Consider the following 17,374-nt stretch of genomic DNA (forward strand, 5'->3'; position numbering starts at 1 on the left):
AAATTCTTTGTGTAAATATGAGTGTTTCAACGGTTTGAATCTGAAATTTTGTAGAAAACAGAGTGACTGAACTTTAAAATACCAACTTTCATGCAACTTTCTTAAAGTCCTATTAGATCAACTGTTTTCCCGATTTACGATAAAACATCATTTGAGCAATTCTCTACCAAAACCGGAAATGGATTTTATTTGTATTTTTTGATTTGGCTCAAACTTTATGGGGGCCTTCCCTATGACCAAAGAAGCCATTTTGCATCATTAGTTTGTCCATATAAATTTCCATACAAATTTGGCAGCTGTTCATACAAAAATGGTACGTAAATATTCGAAAATCTGTAACTTTTGAAGGAATTTTTTGATCAATTTGGTGTCTTCGGCAAAGTTGTAGGTATTGTTAAGGACTATTTAGAAAAAAATAGGTACACGGGAAAAAAATTTCCCGATTTTTTTATTAACTTTTTTTTTACAAAAACTCAAATTCCCAAAATACGTATTTTTTGATTTTCGAGATTTTTTGATATGTTTTAGGGGACAAAAATCCGCAACTTTTGAGCTATAGAGAAACATGGTCAAAAAATCTGCCGCCGAGTTATGATTTTTTGAAAAACTGGTGATTTTTGGAAAAAATCGAAATTTCATACATAAAATTTTTTTGACCTCATTTTTTTATGCAAAATTGAATTTGCAATCGAAAATTACTTTACAGATTTTTTGATAAAGGGCCCCGTTTTCAAGATATAGCCACCGAAAGTTTGATTTCCGCGAAATATTTGCAGTTTCTCGATTTTTAAAAATAGTGACCATGAGTGACCATTTCTAAAAATATTTTTAAATCATTACTAGCATTTTAAATGGGCATAATATTCAATGTTTGGCCCTTTTAAAATGTTAGTCTTGATTTAATTTTTTTCAAAATATTTTTTTCGAAAAGATCGGAAAATTTTACGAATGTTTCATGTATTAACATTGAAAATTGAACCATTAATTGCTGAGATATCGTCATTAGAAAATGGTGGGCTGTTTGGGTGAGACTTAGAAAACTTCAATTTTCGTGTTTCTTTTTCTTTAAGCCGCTGTATCTCAACAACCAGAGGTCCAATCTTCAATGTCTCTTAGACAATTTTATAGCAAATTTTCTGAACTTTTCAAAAAAAATATTTTTAGAAATGGTCACTCATGGTCACTATTTTTAAAAATCGAGAAACTGCAAATATTTCACGGAAATCAAACTTTCGGTGGCTAGGGGAAATCTATCCATTTTAATCCTAATAAGCGGTCGTGTTTGAATGATGCTGGATAATCTAGAGTCTCCCTTGAATTTTACTAAAACCAAGTACACCAACTAGTAGAGCAAGTTTTTGTGAACATTTCTGTTTATTTTCACTTTCACTAAAAGTTATTCTATTTCTTTACCAAGCATTTAACAAAAAAAAATTCCCAATGGTATTCTAATCGAGGCGAATGCATTGGGCCACGCCCATTTTTCTAATATCGGCTTAGTTCTTTTTTCTTCCAACACTCTGTCGAGTGTTGCCATTTGCGCTGGCAGTTCAAACGAACACTCACGAAAAGTGGCATTTATAGGGAAAGTTTCCTGGCATCGCTGGCTGTGCTGCTGGTGGTGTTGACGGCCAGCCTTTGTTCTTTTTTGCCTTCGTCTCTCGCTCGGTTTTCTTCAGCCTTCGGTTGGAATGCAAAGTGAAAATTGAAACGTCAAACGACTTGACGCGTTTGTTTTTTTGATGGCGCTTGCTAATTTATTACATTTTTCGGGATTATTCTTCAAGTGAGTGCCTTACTAATGATCAAAAGAACATGTTGCCGGTAGTTGGAAGCAATTTCATATCTTAAGCGCCGTGAAAAAGTAAGCGAAAGTGAAAAGGTAATTTTGGCGATATTCATTAAGCGTTTGAGGGATTCTCGTGTGTGTCACTGTGTGTGCCAACAAAATGATGAGAAGTGGTCTCGCAAAATACAAATTATGATCAAAAGTGCATTAAATGTGATCTTTTTGGCCAGTAAGTGGCATACATTTGAGTGCTTACTCGAGGCGGTGCTGTTGCTGGTAAGTTTATAGCCCAAATAGTATTTTTGGAGCTTTAATCGAGCATCAAACTCTCCATATGACGAAGATAGGTGTTTGATTGGAAAGGGTAGATTTCCCCTATATCTTGAAAACGGGGCCCTTTATCAAAAAATCTGTAAAGTAATTTTCGATTGCAAATTCAATTTTGTATAAAAAAATGAGGTCAAAAAAATTTTATGTATGAAATTTCGATTTTTTCCAAAAATCACCAGTTTTTCAAAAAATCATAACTCGGCGGCAGATTTTTTGACCATGTTTCTCTATAGCTCAAAAGTTGCGGATTTTTGTCCCCTAAAACATATCAAAAAATCTCGAAAATCAAAAAATACGTATTTTGGGAATTTGAGTTTTTGTAAAAAAAAAGTTAATAAAAAAATCGGGAAATTTTTTTTCCATGTACCTATTTTTTTCTAAATAGTCCTTAACAATACCTACAACTTTGCCGAAGACACCAAATTGATCAAAAAATTCCTTCAAAAGTTACAGATTTTCGAATATTTACGTACCATTTTTGTATGAACAGCTGCCAAATTTGTATGGAAATTTATATGGACAAACTAATGATGTATGTTTTGTGTGTTATGTATGTTATGTTTTGTAGAGAATTGCTCATTTGAACAAATTTAAAATAACTTTATTTTGTTCAATTTCTGGTTCCTTATAACAAAAATCCTAAATTGTGAGCTCTTTAAACGAAAAATTTGCTGTTGGGTACCAGAAGCTTAAGTAAAACAAAGGGGGTATCTAGCCAAGAAAGGGCTAAGAATCGTTATTCTAAAATTATTTGTTTTTATTTTTCACACCTTCGTAATTAAAAGTGAAGTACGATCTTGAGTACGATTGAATAAAGTACTAGTTAAATCACGAATAACTTTTTATAAGCACTACCAAATTTTGATTAAGCGCAACTCCGACAAACGCCGGAAGACCGGTCTATACTATTTTACAGGTCATTGAGTTTGGTTGTCAAAGTGAAAAACAAAACAAAATCAAGTGATGTGTGCGACGTCTCCCAGTTTTTTGCTCGGAAAATGTCCATAAAACCCGGCAGGGTACAAACAAGGCGCGGTAGGTAGTGCCATCTTCTGTGTGCGGCCAAGACCGTCGATTTGGTTACCGTTACGCAAATGATCTTCATCCCGATGACGATCAGCTGCCCAGATCTGGATGAAAGTGCACTCTGTGTAACTGTTTACGGTGATCGAGTTTCTGAACGAAACTGCTGGTAGAGGATGGTGAAAGTGATCCTGGTCGATTTGTGGAAGTTAAGACCGATATGATAGTGCAAGGTAAGATCCTTCTCAGATTTGATGTATTAGTTGTTATTTTTTTTTCTTTTGCGCAGCTACGGCACTGGATTTGTACGCGACGATGTCTGGAATGTAATTCTGCTGCGAAGCAACGCCACCCTGCCGGAAGCCGGATGCGTCCCCCGACAATATCAAACTGCCAGAACGTACTCGGTCGAAACACAAAGTCGCTGCATTCGATGGTAAGATGGTCGAGGAATGCTTTCTTTTAAATTACTAATCGCCTTCTATTTAAACACAGGTGACAACTCGCCCACGACGTCGGTCTGTAGATCCAAGAAGCTCAAACAAGTCTGGATCAAGCTTCCGTCGAGGTCGTCAACGCTATGGAGGCTTCGCAAGCTTCCGTCACGACTAGCGGAATCAGGACGCAAGTGGTTTTAGTACAGAAGGTGGGATTCTACAGTTACAATATTTGATCGAACTGCTGGAGTGCGAGATGATTATAGAAATCCACGTCAAAATGGTCAATTGACACTAGGATTTAAGCAATTTTGCTCTGCGGTGTTCGATTTGCTGCTGATGCGCTTACCCTTAGGAAATTCGTGGTTTTAATACCCTAGTCCAGCGATTCTCAACGGGGGTACCGGGCCTACTTGATTTACATGGTAGAGGGTACCAGGTTGAGAATCGCTGCCCTAGTCAATTCCGCAGAGCTAAAATCACAGCCAATTTTGTTTTAGTTTGATTTACTCCGTTGAATTTAAAATCCGATACTTCTTTTCAAGCTTCCCGAGCAGGGGTAAATAACACGGGAATACCATATTTTGGTATTACTTGGCATAATAACAAATACCAAAATGTGCCCTTGGTTGCCCAGTAATAGATGGTATAATACCATGAAATCATACCAAAAAACTATATGGGGAAGACCAAAGCAATACCAAAACGTGCCATTCCAAGGGCAAATGAATACCAGACAAATAAAAACTTTGCGGGTAAATAAAAATCTCATTGGACAAAAAATAATGAGAATTCTTTATAGGATTACAGCGGGAATTCAATTTAGCTAATGGGATTGCAATGAGAAATGGGTAGAATTTTGATGCTATATTTAAATCCTTCGAACAGGCAGGAAAACTAAGTCTTGCTTTGGAGAGCCAAAAAATATCAGGTAAAGAAAACTAGAGGAATACTGGAATCGAACTCATGGCAGGTAATGTGCAGACACCATTTTAGCTACCCGTTTACCAACTGAGCTATCAAGGCTTGTTGAAAACGAGCTGCTGCTGCATCAACATGTTTTAGCTGCAGGCAAAAATATCAGGAAATTCAAAGAAAGAGAAACAAACTAAAGCAGAACGAGAAAGGCTATAGCCCAGGCAGCGTGGCATTTTTCGAGGGATTTTCGAGGATGCATGATTCCAACTGAATAGGATTCAACACAAATCCAATATTAAAAAGATTTAAGAACGATGTTCGAATACCACATGCATACCAACATTTTGGTATTGTAAGAGTTATTTTATCAAATTAACAAAGATTGACATTATTTTTTTTGAGTTTATCGATTATGATGAAAAAGGCACACAATGTTAAGTAAAATCCATTCTAAAATTTTGAATTATTCACGTTAAACCTATTGTTGTCGTAAAATAAATCGTCTAAATATATAAATGTTTTTCTTATCATTTTCAAATGTATCAGCATACTTTTAAGAATGTTAAACATCATTTGAAATAGATTTTTATGAATCACCTTTATTTTATAATAGTTTTGTTTAAAATACCTTTACAATACCAATGTATGGTATTCCCTAATTTATAAAGATCTTTAAATGACTTTTTTAGACCAAAATAAAATAGTTGGCTTTGATTTGGAGTAGATTTGCGTTTTAAAGAATATAAGTAAGTAACAGTAAGACAAAATTCGACACTTTCTTAAAATTTGCCCAATAACAAAACAATACCAAAATTTGGTATAATACCACAGGTTGGTATTAACTTACACTTTAGACATTTTTTCAAGGGCTCGCGAAAACCAAAATTTGGTATTGATACCATTGAATGGTATTATTTTGCGTTTCCCTTGTTATTTACCCATGCTCGGGTTTACGCCCACTGTTTTGAAATCATTTGCTTTTGTCGTTTTTGATCAATAATAAGTTATGTTTGATAATAGTCAACTGCTTATATTGACAAGAATGGAAAACAAAATAATGACTTTTCAAACAATATTTGGCCATAAAAGCAATTGAAATTTACATCGGATTTAGAATTCAACGGAGTAAAAAAATTTTGCAGCTTCGGTAAATTTACATTATTTTCATCGGAAATTTACAAGTTTTCGAAGCTTTGTTTGTTCGGCACGTTTACGTCGGAAGGCATGTAAATTTCAGATGAAGTTTATGTAAATTAGCATCATTAATGACGTGCACTTTTGGTATAGTATCATAAATGATGTAAATTTACCGGATTTTTTTTTTTCTGTGTACATCAATGAACTAAATCAACAATACCATCGTCCAGTCAAATCAATCCGAATTCTGAAACGGAATCTAATTAGAATCGTATACAAATTCCGTTTCAAACGCAACAACCGGTTCCGTGTTCAAACCGGTTGTTGCGTTTGAAACGGAATTTGTATACGATTCTAATTAGATTCCGTTTCAGAATTCGGATTGATTTGACTGGACGTTACCGTCGACATTCGTCCATGTTGATAAAAACTTGGATATTGCACACTTTGCACCAAATTCTCCACCCTTGCAAATCATAACTGCACACCAAATATTTGCACACTTGAAATCCTACCCCTTCTCCCCCCCGCTCGCCTAGAGTGGTGCGTGTCTCGACTGAGCTTTGTTGCTTTCGAACACTTTAGAACAGTTTCGAAAAGGGTGTCTGTCTTAGACAGTTTTTTTCTGCTGTAGTTTGAGTTGTGCACTTTTGTATAGAGCTTTCCACAAGTTACACGATTGTCTAAAAATCGCTGCAATCTGCAATATTGTTGCCACAATTTGCCCCATGTACAGTCATCCCACATAATCGGAACACCCACAAATTCGGAACACTTTTGTGATAATTTGTCAATAGCATGCCAAATGCAGCTTTTCTCTCGACCCTATTATTTTTAGGACCTTTATTTGGACATTTTCTTGCTATTTCACTAGTAAAAGTAGTACTTTTTGAACAAAAAACTTCACTCCAAGACTATTTTATCCAGAGCAGCAAAACACTGCCTCCAAATTGCCTGTTTCATGATTGTGGGATGTTATTGTGCCTCCCACAATTGTGGAACACCTGAATTTGACTGATATTTTCACAAAAAAGTTATCAGACCATGGATAAAACATCACTAAGCTTGAGTTTCACTGGTTGCAGTGTGTGAAGTCATTATTTTGTTACAATTATGTACTCCTGGAGAGATCCAAAGTTTGTTATAAAAAGTGTTCCGAATTTGTGGATTTCAAGGGTCTATGTTTTTCTTCAAAAACTTGATATAAAAGTAAAAATTTGCACTTGTTCGATACAGCATTCGAAAGATCGCATGAAAAGCTTTCAAATGAAGGTAAAAGCGAATCATTAAGTTCAATTACCGATTTGCTATGATTTTTTGAACATTGGCCGAGCTGTAAACTGTTCCGAATATGAGGGATGACTGTATGTATTCTCCCAAGATGAGTGGTGGTGTTTTCTTAACATGTATAACCATTGCGCATGCGACTATTATATTTGCATTTATTAGGCTGACGTGTAATTTCTCTTACAAGAATAATTATTAGTTGGTATTTTTAGCAGATTATCTCATTCAAAATTAGAGACTGGTTTAAAAAAAAACGAAAGATAATGTTACCAAACCATACTACAATGGATGATAAAAATATTAGAAGTCGCAGTAGCGCACGGAAAAAAACATGCACATTCATTTCAAACATACTAAAAAAGAAGAAAATCTCTATGTTTGAAGACATATCGTTTCAAGAGGAAATGCATTACCGGGCTAGATCAGAACCATCAGGTAAGGTGATATACATATTTTATGAAGCATTTGTCAGCATTTCACCATAGAATACCTATTCTATGCTTTCACGTTAAATGCCAGGACCGGGATGTGAATCACATAAAATGAGAGAAAAGCTTGCGCTATAAGACGAGTAATTTGGAATAAGGGCTGAGTCATGTGAAAGCATGTACAAAGTTCTACAGATTCACCTCATTTTGGAAATAAAAAAAAATGCAACATCACAAGTCACGAAGGACTCGTTGATGTAGCCAAAAGTGATTAATTTTCGAAAGACGGCCAGAATTGTAGAATTTCAGAAGTCGAAAAGTTTTTGCTTTTTCTACAATGTATTCTCTATGGGAGAACTGCCATTTATACTAGGGGGGTGACACTTCGGTTCTGCCGGAGCTGGAACCTCGAGCTTGCTGCTGAAACCTCGAGCGCGGAGCCAGCACCGAGCTAAAATTAACCTGTATAATCACGACTTCGCGTCCCCACTTGCAGCGCACTAATGATGCTATTATTCGATTACCACAATCACTCACCCCATACGAACAGCGACACAAAAGCACACAAAAAAATTAACCTGAATAATCACGACTTCGCGTCCCCACTTGCAGCGCACCAATGATGCTATTATTCGATTACCACAATCACTCACCCCATACGAACAGCGACACAAAAGCACACAAAAAAATTACCTTGAATAATCACGACTTCGCGTCCCCACTTCCAGCGCACCAATCGGAAATGATCCGTAAGACTCCATTTTGAAATAATCTAATTAAACTACTAAGCAATGAAAACTAAAAGTACCAAAATTTGACTAAATCAAGCAAAAAAATTAAATCTAAAAGTGAAATTAATTAAGGGTTATGGATAAGAACTTTTTCACCCAAAAATACCTTAAGGGAAACTTAAAACAAAAAAAAAGGGTCAAATCGACTTGTAATTCTGAATATAACCTATAAGAAAAAAGCATATGGTTGACATAACCTCCATTTACGAACACACATCCCAAAGCGTGGATAATAAATCCAAAAAAATCGTGATAAAAGTGCCAACTATCGTTCTTCCCCCACTCGAAAGGATAAAAATCTTTGATTTTTGATTTTACGCTGCGCGCCAATTGTAACGACAGACTAGCTGGTACTTTGTAGAAAATAGAGTTTTTGGGGAAAAGGGTTCTAATTATGAGCAACAGGAGCTAATTTGCACGGCTAGCTACTTCTCAGGGCAATTCTTGGGGAACGAACGATAATTTGGCACTTACCCGATCATTATCAACCTCACAATCGTCTTCTCTCTCGTGTGCAGCAAATATAAAAGGCAAAATTAACGATCACACACGCACGGTTTATTCAACGCACTTTACTTTACTTTTAAGCAGAAACTTTAGTGATTTTTCGACGGTTTTGCACTTAAAACTAAAACTAATCTAAATTAAAGATTCAAAAACCCGATTTAATATCACCAGAGGTGAAATAGAGCCTTTCTTACAAAATGATGAAACTCCGAGAAATATATTGGTGCAATTATTTTTTTCAAAAACATAATGATACCATCCAGTGAGAATTTTTCCTAAAGCTTCGAATCTTTAAAGGCTAAACCTCAAATGCCATTTTTTTAAATTTCAGAAGTACATTATTTGTCGCAAGACATTTAAATTTTATTAAGAAAAACATATTGGATTGACATTATTAAAAAAAAATAAAGGGTACTTAGTCTATAATGTTAGTCTATGATTAACTTCAAAAAATATGTATCGCTATTGCACTTTGTCGATCAATTATGAGAAGCCAGAAAGAACACTTTCACGCGCAGCGTAAAACGCGCAAGCGTAAAAGCGCTGGCGTTGTAGCTTCGACTTGACGACTTGTCGAGCTTTCGATCGAGAACGAGCCGGGACTTCGAATTTGATGTTCAGTATATGATTTTGTATAAATCCAAAAATTTAATAGGAAAAAATAGGGTAAAAATAAGACGAAAAACACTAAAATCGCTATATCTCTGGAAATACATTTTGGAAAAGCTTCAAAATTTGGGCCCAAATAGTTTATGGCGCATGTTTTCGAATGGCTTTTTGTTTGAAACTGAATTCTTTAAATTTGATAGTGTTATCTGTAAAATAGTCCAAAAAATACCTCCAAAAATGGCTTTGACCACATTTATTGGTCGAAAATTGTGAATCGAAAAATAAAATGTTCGTCTCCGACCCCACGGCTACCGATCTGGCTTTTAAAAATTGTGGGTTTTACGAGCGGTTTTCCAGTGATGGAAGACACAAATTTTAAAGAGCGGATACAGACATCGGCCATGTATTTCAGAAAAAGAGCTCTCAAAAATCAGACTTTGAGTTCCGGGTTTCGGGCCAAAATTCAATCGAAAGAGCGCAATTAAACCTTCAATTTAGTAATAGGGTTTTTTCCTGGGACGAGTCCTCGCCGTGCACGAATTTTTTTAGATTTCTGAAAAAAGCGTTTATCCAAAAGCAAACCTTAAACCTTTCTTTTGTAAGAAAGGCAAAAAGTCAAACGCTCTCAAATAAAAGTGCGGAATCCAATCGATGTGAAATTTGCTGAGAAGTTTGATCGAGTCGTGAACACTCAGTTAGAAAGATAAATTTAAGTGAAATTACAAAAAAATCCTTGGGGAGAATGATTCTGAATGACCCCTTACCTTTTTTGAAAAAAATACTCTGTATATAAATAAAAATCATACAGCTATAACTTTTGAACCAACCGTCTGATCAATACCAAAATTTACTCGAATACAATTCATACCAAATGCTTTCGATCGAGAATGGGCTGGGACTTTGAATTTGATGTTCAGTATATGATTTTGTATAAATCCAAAAATTTAATAGGAAAAAAATAGGGTAAAAATAAGACGAAAAACACTAAAATCGCTATATCTCTGGAAATACATTTTGGAAAAGCTTCAAAATTTGGGCCCAAATAGTTTATGGCGCATGTTTTCGAATGGCTTTTTGTTTGAAACTGAATTCTTTAAATTTGATAGTGTTATCTGTAAAATAGTCCAAAAAATACCTCCAAAAATGGCTTTGACCACATTTATTGGTCGAAAATTGTGAATCGAAAAATAAAATGTTCGTCTCCGACCCCACGGCTACCGATCTGGCTTTTAAAAATTGTGGGTTTTACGAGCGGTTTTCCAGTGATGGAAGACACAAATTTTAAAGAGCGGATACAGACATCGGCCATGTATTTCAGAAAAAGAGCTCTCAAAAATCAGGCTTTGAGTTCCGGGTTTCGGGCCAAAATTCAATCGAAAGAGCGCAATTAAACCTTCAATTTAGTAATAGGGTTTTTTCCTGGGACGAGTCCTCGCCGTGCACGAATTTTTTTAGATTTCTGAAAAAAGCGTTTATCCAAAAGCAAACCTTAAACCTTTCTTTTGTAAGAAAGGCAAAAAGAGAATTTAACACGTTTTGGGATGGGTTTTATGGGTTTATTTTAGCTGGAACAAAACGGAGCGCGAACAATCTCACGATGGCATGCACGTTGGGGCCGTCCCGCGGTTGGGGCCCTTCTGCAGGTCGCGATACACGACCGGATAGCTGAAGGCCGGGATGAGGGTATTGTAGAGAGAGCAAGCAAGTCAAGGGGGAACAGACATACCTCGATCAGCGTCTCGTCCGTCGCAAGATGGCGGATAACGGCGGCGTCCACGCCTGCCGGGCCTTTTTTTTCGTTTTTCGTCGACGACCGTGACTATGGTCAGCGGGGCATTCTCACTAGTGAGAACAAGGGTTTCCAGGATTGTGGGACCATATGTTGATGGATGGTCTTGACGGCCTCGAACGGTGACACTAGATTTTCGGTATCACTCGCGCACTTTAGTTCTTCGGGGTGGATCCAAATGATCCAATTATTTGGTGTGGAGGCCGCTTAAACTTATTTTAAAACAGGCATACGCGTCGGAATCGGCCCTCTAGCTCCCACCAGGTGATCTTCCGGACACTCCCCGCTGACCTTCCCAACACACTATCCACTCGGGTGGATTTGCCTGATTTTAACTTTTTGTTAATTCAACTCGCACACGCGGTTAATTAACTCGTTCGAGGAACCACAATCTGGATCGTACTAGTGTCGGCTATTAGATAGCAAAAGAGGACGAGTCTAGGGCTTCGGGGCCCTTTTATATCCTCCGCTCTCCGAGGTAGTCTGTCCCAGCGGGTCCACTTCTCTCTCTCCCATAGATTCTGCTGGTCATCTTTTGCGTTGCGAAGTTCAAACGCAAAGTTTGAATTTCCCAATCTCGTCATACTGGAACGCCACAACAACCTAACTCCCTACACCTAGTGGTTGTGCATGAGAGCGGCGCGTCTTTGTTAGTAATCCTAACCATTAGCTAAGAGGCCTTAATTATAATGTTAGTTTAATACATGATTTTCTAGTCGAATCATGATTTACCAACTAATTAGTGATTATTGGTAATAATGAACTGCCCTTTTAAATCTAAGATCTGTTGCTCAACTCACTCTCATGCATTGGAAATGAACCTATATCATAGTGAAGTGGGCTGCGATTTCGGTACGCAAGCAAATCAAATTTTATAGCGAAAAGAGATGTAATGTACTTAGTCTATAAAAAAAAACAAAATATTTCATATTTGGGCAGATAATGATCGAATTCCGTAGTAACAGTTCAATAGGGCGAATCTGCGTTTGTAAACAAGCAGTCTATCCCCCTCTTACTTGACGTGAACTGTCACTTGAGCAAAAGGGATAGACTGCTTGGTTACAAACGCAGATTCGCCCTATTGAACTGTTATTACGGAATTGGAACCCATCGGTTACAGACTTAGGAATGTTTATAGGAGACAATATCAACGGACTGGGGACTATGACAAAAAGATTTCAGTAAACAATTTGAACAAAATCATACAAGACCGACTTGACAATATCAGAAATCAAGAATTTTCAAAACATGTAAGCCAGCTTGGGAATTATTCAAAACCATTTTGGAAACTTTCTAAAGTTCTTAAAAACAAACCAAAGCCTATTCCTCCTCTTATTGTTGAGGATTCTCCCTTGATTACATCCGAGGAAAAGGCAAATGCACTTGGGCTTCATTTTGTTAGTTCTCATAATCTTGGCGCTTCCATGACCAGCCGTAAAGAAACATCAGTTGCCAATAGTATTTCAACAATTAATAACTCTACCTTTGAATTTCCTGCAGATTCCCATGTTTCTGGTGAGGAAGTCAAAGTTGCAGTAAAACAAATGAAAAATATGAAAGCTCCTGGCTTTGATAACATTTTTAATCTAGTGTTGAAAAAACAGAGTGATCAGTTCTTTCAACATCTAGCCAATATTTTCAATAAATGTTTGCAACTTGGTTACTTCCCCACCAATTGGAAACTGGGCAAAGTCATACCAATTTTGAAGCCTCAAAAAGATCCAACATCGCCAACAAGTTATCGTCCCATTAGTCTTTTGAGTAGTCTGTCCAAACTCTTTGAGAAGGTCATCTATTCAAGGCTTTTGGATTTTACCAACGATAATAATATAATTTTGAATGAGCAGTTTGGCTTCCGTAAGGGACATAATACTGCTCATCAGCTTACGAGAGTAACTAAAATCATCAAGCAGAACAAGCTTGAGTCTAAATCAACTGCTATGGCTTTGTTGGATGTTGAGAAGGCTTTTGACAATTTTTGGCATGATGGTTTGATACATAAACTGTATTTGTACGGTTTTTAAATGTATCTTATCAAAATTATCCAGCACTATCTTTCGGAGAGATCGTTCAGGGTTTTTCTGAATGGGACTGCTTCTGGATTATTCAACATTGATGCTGAGGTTCCCCAAGGAAGTATTCTTGGCCCACTTCTGTACAATATTTTTACATCTGATTTGCCTACTCTTCCTGGTAATGGTGTGTTGTCACTTTTTGCTGATGACACTGTCGTTATTTATAAGGGTAAAATAACCAGATATTTAGTTGGCCGTCTTCAGAAGGGTCTTGACGTTCTTTCCGAATACTTTGGCGACTGGAAAATTCGTATAAATGCAGCAAAAACTCAAACCATCATTTTTCCTATTTCCAAATCGGCCAGATTTGCCCCAAATAATTATGTTTTGATCAAAATGAATGATGTTTCGATACCCTGGTCAAAGGAAGTTGTCTACTAATTTTTGTTTTGTTTTGTTTTGTTTGGAGGGAAAAGCCCGTTTGAGTGGATCGCCTACCGATGGGTCCTTCTCAAATAGGCACAAAACCTCTTTTTTTTATTGTCAACAGATTAACAGTCCAAATGACAAAAAGGCTTTTTACATAATTACTTAAACTAACTTATTGGGCTAACGAAAATTACATACAATATAAATAAATAAATAAATAAGCTACAAGTGTAAACCTAAACTTGAGGGTTAAGGGGTGGGGGATTTTCTTCTCGGAGAAACGTCAAGAATTTAAGTTTTTGAACAGGACGAGACAAATTAAAATCGAAGGACGAGTAGCACCGATTGAAGACTCTGCACATGCTGGAGAATGGTTCATTGAAGGCGTAATTGGTGCGAGCAAAGGGTAGGGTCAGAAAAGCAAACGAGCGAAGTGTTCGCCGGCGAATGTTGATGTTGAGTTGTCCGACCAAGTAAGGACAATCAATGTTGGATCTCAACAGATCAGAAACAAACACGGTTTTCGCTAAATCTCTCCTGACAGACAAAAAATCAAGATGAAGGTAATCACATCGACTGGCATAATCCAAAGATTGATTGGGAGAGTACCGCAATGCGAATCGAGTGAATTTGCGTTGAACAGCTTCAATTCGATTTATCTCGTTTGCATAAAATGGCGCCCAGACGATAGAACCGTATTCCAAGGTGGATCTGACTAGTGAACAATATAAAATTTTTATACATTGAATATCTCGGAAGTACTTAGTCATTCTGAAGATCATACCGAGCAGTTTGGATGCCTTAGAAGTCATGTAAGCCACATGATCCTTAAATGAAAGTTCTGCGTCAAGCATGACACCCAAATCTTTGACACAACGATCACGTTTTAACGAGTTTTCAAATAGTGTGTAGTCGAAGCAGACCGGGGACCTCTTCCGTGAAAACGTGATAACTGAACAGTTAGTGGGGTTTAACACCATTTGGTTCAGCTGACACCAATCGGAGAAAACATTGATTTGCTGTTGAAGGAAGCGACAGTCTGAGGGTTTCTTGATGATAGTGAACAGTTTGAAATCGTCAGCATAAGAAAGTTTCGAGCACCGAAGTTGATAGTTGACATCGTTGATATAGAGCAGGAATATAAATGGACCTAAGTGGCTGCCCTGAGGTACCCCGGATGTCACAAGGAATGGTGACGAAAGGCAATCCGCGATTTTTACCTGCATCGATCTTCCGGTTAGGTAGGATTTGAACAAGTGCAGCATTCTCATCAGGTGCTTGTACTCTTTAATTAACAGAAAATCAAAGCTTTCTTTGAAAAATAAGCTAGCAGTTTACAAACAAATAATTTACCCCGTTATTGAGTATGCAGTACCTGTTTGGGAGTGTTGCGCTAGAACTCATAAATTGAAGCTCCAGCGTGTCCAAAACAAGGTACTCAAAATGGTTTTGAATGTTCCTGGCTGGACAAGATCAAGTGAGGTTCATGAATTAAGTAAAAGTAAATCTTTCCCAGTTCCTGAGGGGAACACCCGTGAAGAGTATCGGGGCCGGCATTTACAAAGCGGATTCAGTGGCAGTTTTTCACTCAACTAATGTTAACATGTTTAGGTTAATGTTAACATTCCATAGGTCGCCTCCCTCGTCGCCTCCCTAAAGTGTCGTGATAAAGTCCAGTTTGTGACGATACACTACCTTCCCTTTACTAAGCAATCGAATCCAGAAGGGAAAAGATCACCAGTTGTGTTGGTCCGAGCCGGGATTTGAACCCCGATCTACCGCTTACGAGGCGGAAGCGTTACCACTAGGCTATGTGGCTCGGTCAGGGTTCATGAATTAGCAGAAGTAAAAATGTTGGATCAGAATATTCAAGAGAAATGATTGAAATTCAGGGAAAAATGTGCTATTTCTGAATACCCCTTGATTCAAGGATTGGTTTAGTTTATTGTACGTTTAAGTTAGTTTTATGTTAGGTTATGTTTTCTTAACTTTTTTTCCTCATTGTACCTAGTGTTACAAAAATGATAAATCATATACTGTTAAAGTTATAAAAATGAACAGTGTTTAAATCACGAAAAGCAAACTAAAGCTGAAGAGCCACAGCTGACCACTTATTATGTAAATCAAATGTAATTATTATAAGAAAGATTCAATAAAGTATACGGGTAATTCTCCGCCAACTCACACAGCAGTTGCCCCGACCCCACTTCGATTTGCGTGAAACTTTGTCCTAAGGGGTAACTTTTGTCCCTGATCACGAATCCGAGGTCCGTTTTTTGATATCTCGTGACGGAGGGGCGGTACGACCCCTTCCATTTTTGAACATGCGAAAAAAGAGGTGTTTTTCAATAATTTGCAGCCTGAAACGGTGATGAGATAGAAATTTGGTGTCAACCCGAGCATGGGTAAATAACAAGGGAAATGCGTAATAATACCTTTCTCTGGTATCAATACCAAATTTTGGTATTCCTGGACCCTTTAAAATTTGTCTTAAGGATTATGCAAGAGCAAAATGTGCTATCATACCAATTTAAGGTATTGTTTTGATATTGCAAAATTGCAGAATTTGTCAATGGTCGAACACCACATTTTGGTATTCTTTTGGTATTAAAGTGTTTTATCAAATTCCTCTGAAACTATGGGAAAATTTTGACCAATTTTGACAAAATAATTAATTTTGCGCTAAAATGATGTCTCAAAGGGAATGCTTTCATTAAAAACCGGAAATTTCAAACTTGATTTTAAACATTTTTGATATACCCCCTACAGAAATGACTTGAAATTGTGGAAAATTTTCTAAGTCAGGATGGCACATTTTGGTATTATTTTGTTATTAAAGTGTTTTATCAAATTCCTCTGAAACTATGGGAAAATTTTTACCAATTTTGACAAAATAATTAACTTTGCGCTAAAATGATGTCTCAAAGCGAATGCTTTCATTGAAAACCGGAAATTTCAAACTTGATTTTAAACATTTTTGATATACCCCCTAAAGAAATGACTTGAAATTGTGGAAAATTGTATTGAAAGGTTTCATCAATTTTCTCTGAAACTATGAGAAATTTTTTAAAAATTTTGACGAGTTAATTAATTTTGCGCTAAAATTACTTGAAACCCAAAAATGTTATTTAAAGCTGATTTAATTTTTTTTTGTGATATACCCACTAATATTTTTTTCAAAAACGTTGAAATTTCTCTAAGTTGGGATAACCAAATACTTTGAAAAACGAGTCAATCAACAGATTATTGAATTTTGGTGAATTTCAATCCAGTTTCATTTCAATAATACTTATTTTTCAATCTTGTTATTTTTCAGTAGCTTCAAGAACTTCAAGCACAGGCCGTTCATCAATGACAAATGCATTCGGTGTGGTGAAGAATATCACTAAGAACAACATGGAATCATCAGGTGAGTAGATTTGGCTGTTGCATATGGATCATTTCCGTTTTTTCACTAACACTAACACTGTTGCACTAAAAATGGTATGAAAATACCAAATTTTGGTATTACTTGTGCAAATACCAGCGACCAAAATGTGCCCTTGGTTGCCCAGTAATAGATGGTAAAATACCATGAAATCATACCAAAATCATGTATGTGAAAGACCACAGGAATACCAAAATATGATTTTCCAAGGGCGCGGGAATACCTAAAATTAAAACCATGGCAATACCAAGTTTTGGTATACAAGCAATGTTCACAAATCCAGAAGACCTCAACTTGGTATTGAAATGGTTTTATTTTGAGGTATTATTTTACCCTTGGAATAACATGGTTTGGTATTGTTGTGCCCTTCCACATACAAGATTTTGGTATGATTTCATGGTATTTTACCATCTATAACTGGGCAACCAAGGGCACATTTTGGTCGCTGTTATTTGCCC

General features: G+C 36.8%; 1 long non-coding RNA gene across 1 annotated transcript; it reads left to right on the forward strand.

Moving 5' to 3' along the window:
* Window positions 1-1,248: 1,248 nt before the first annotated feature.
* On the forward strand, window positions 1,249-3,848 carry LOC120427929 (uncharacterized). Its single transcript, XR_005607014.2, has 3 exons — window positions 1,249-3,375; window positions 3,432-3,578; window positions 3,638-3,848. It is a non-coding gene; the product is annotated as an uncharacterized LOC120427929 (long non-coding RNA).
* The last annotated feature ends 13,526 nt before the right edge of the window (window positions 3,849-17,374 follow it).

This window comes from Culex pipiens, chromosome 1, assembly GCF_016801865.2.
Source record: "Culex pipiens pallens isolate TS chromosome 1, TS_CPP_V2, whole genome shotgun sequence".
NCBI lineage: Eukaryota > Metazoa > Arthropoda > Insecta > Diptera > Culicidae > Culex > Culex pipiens.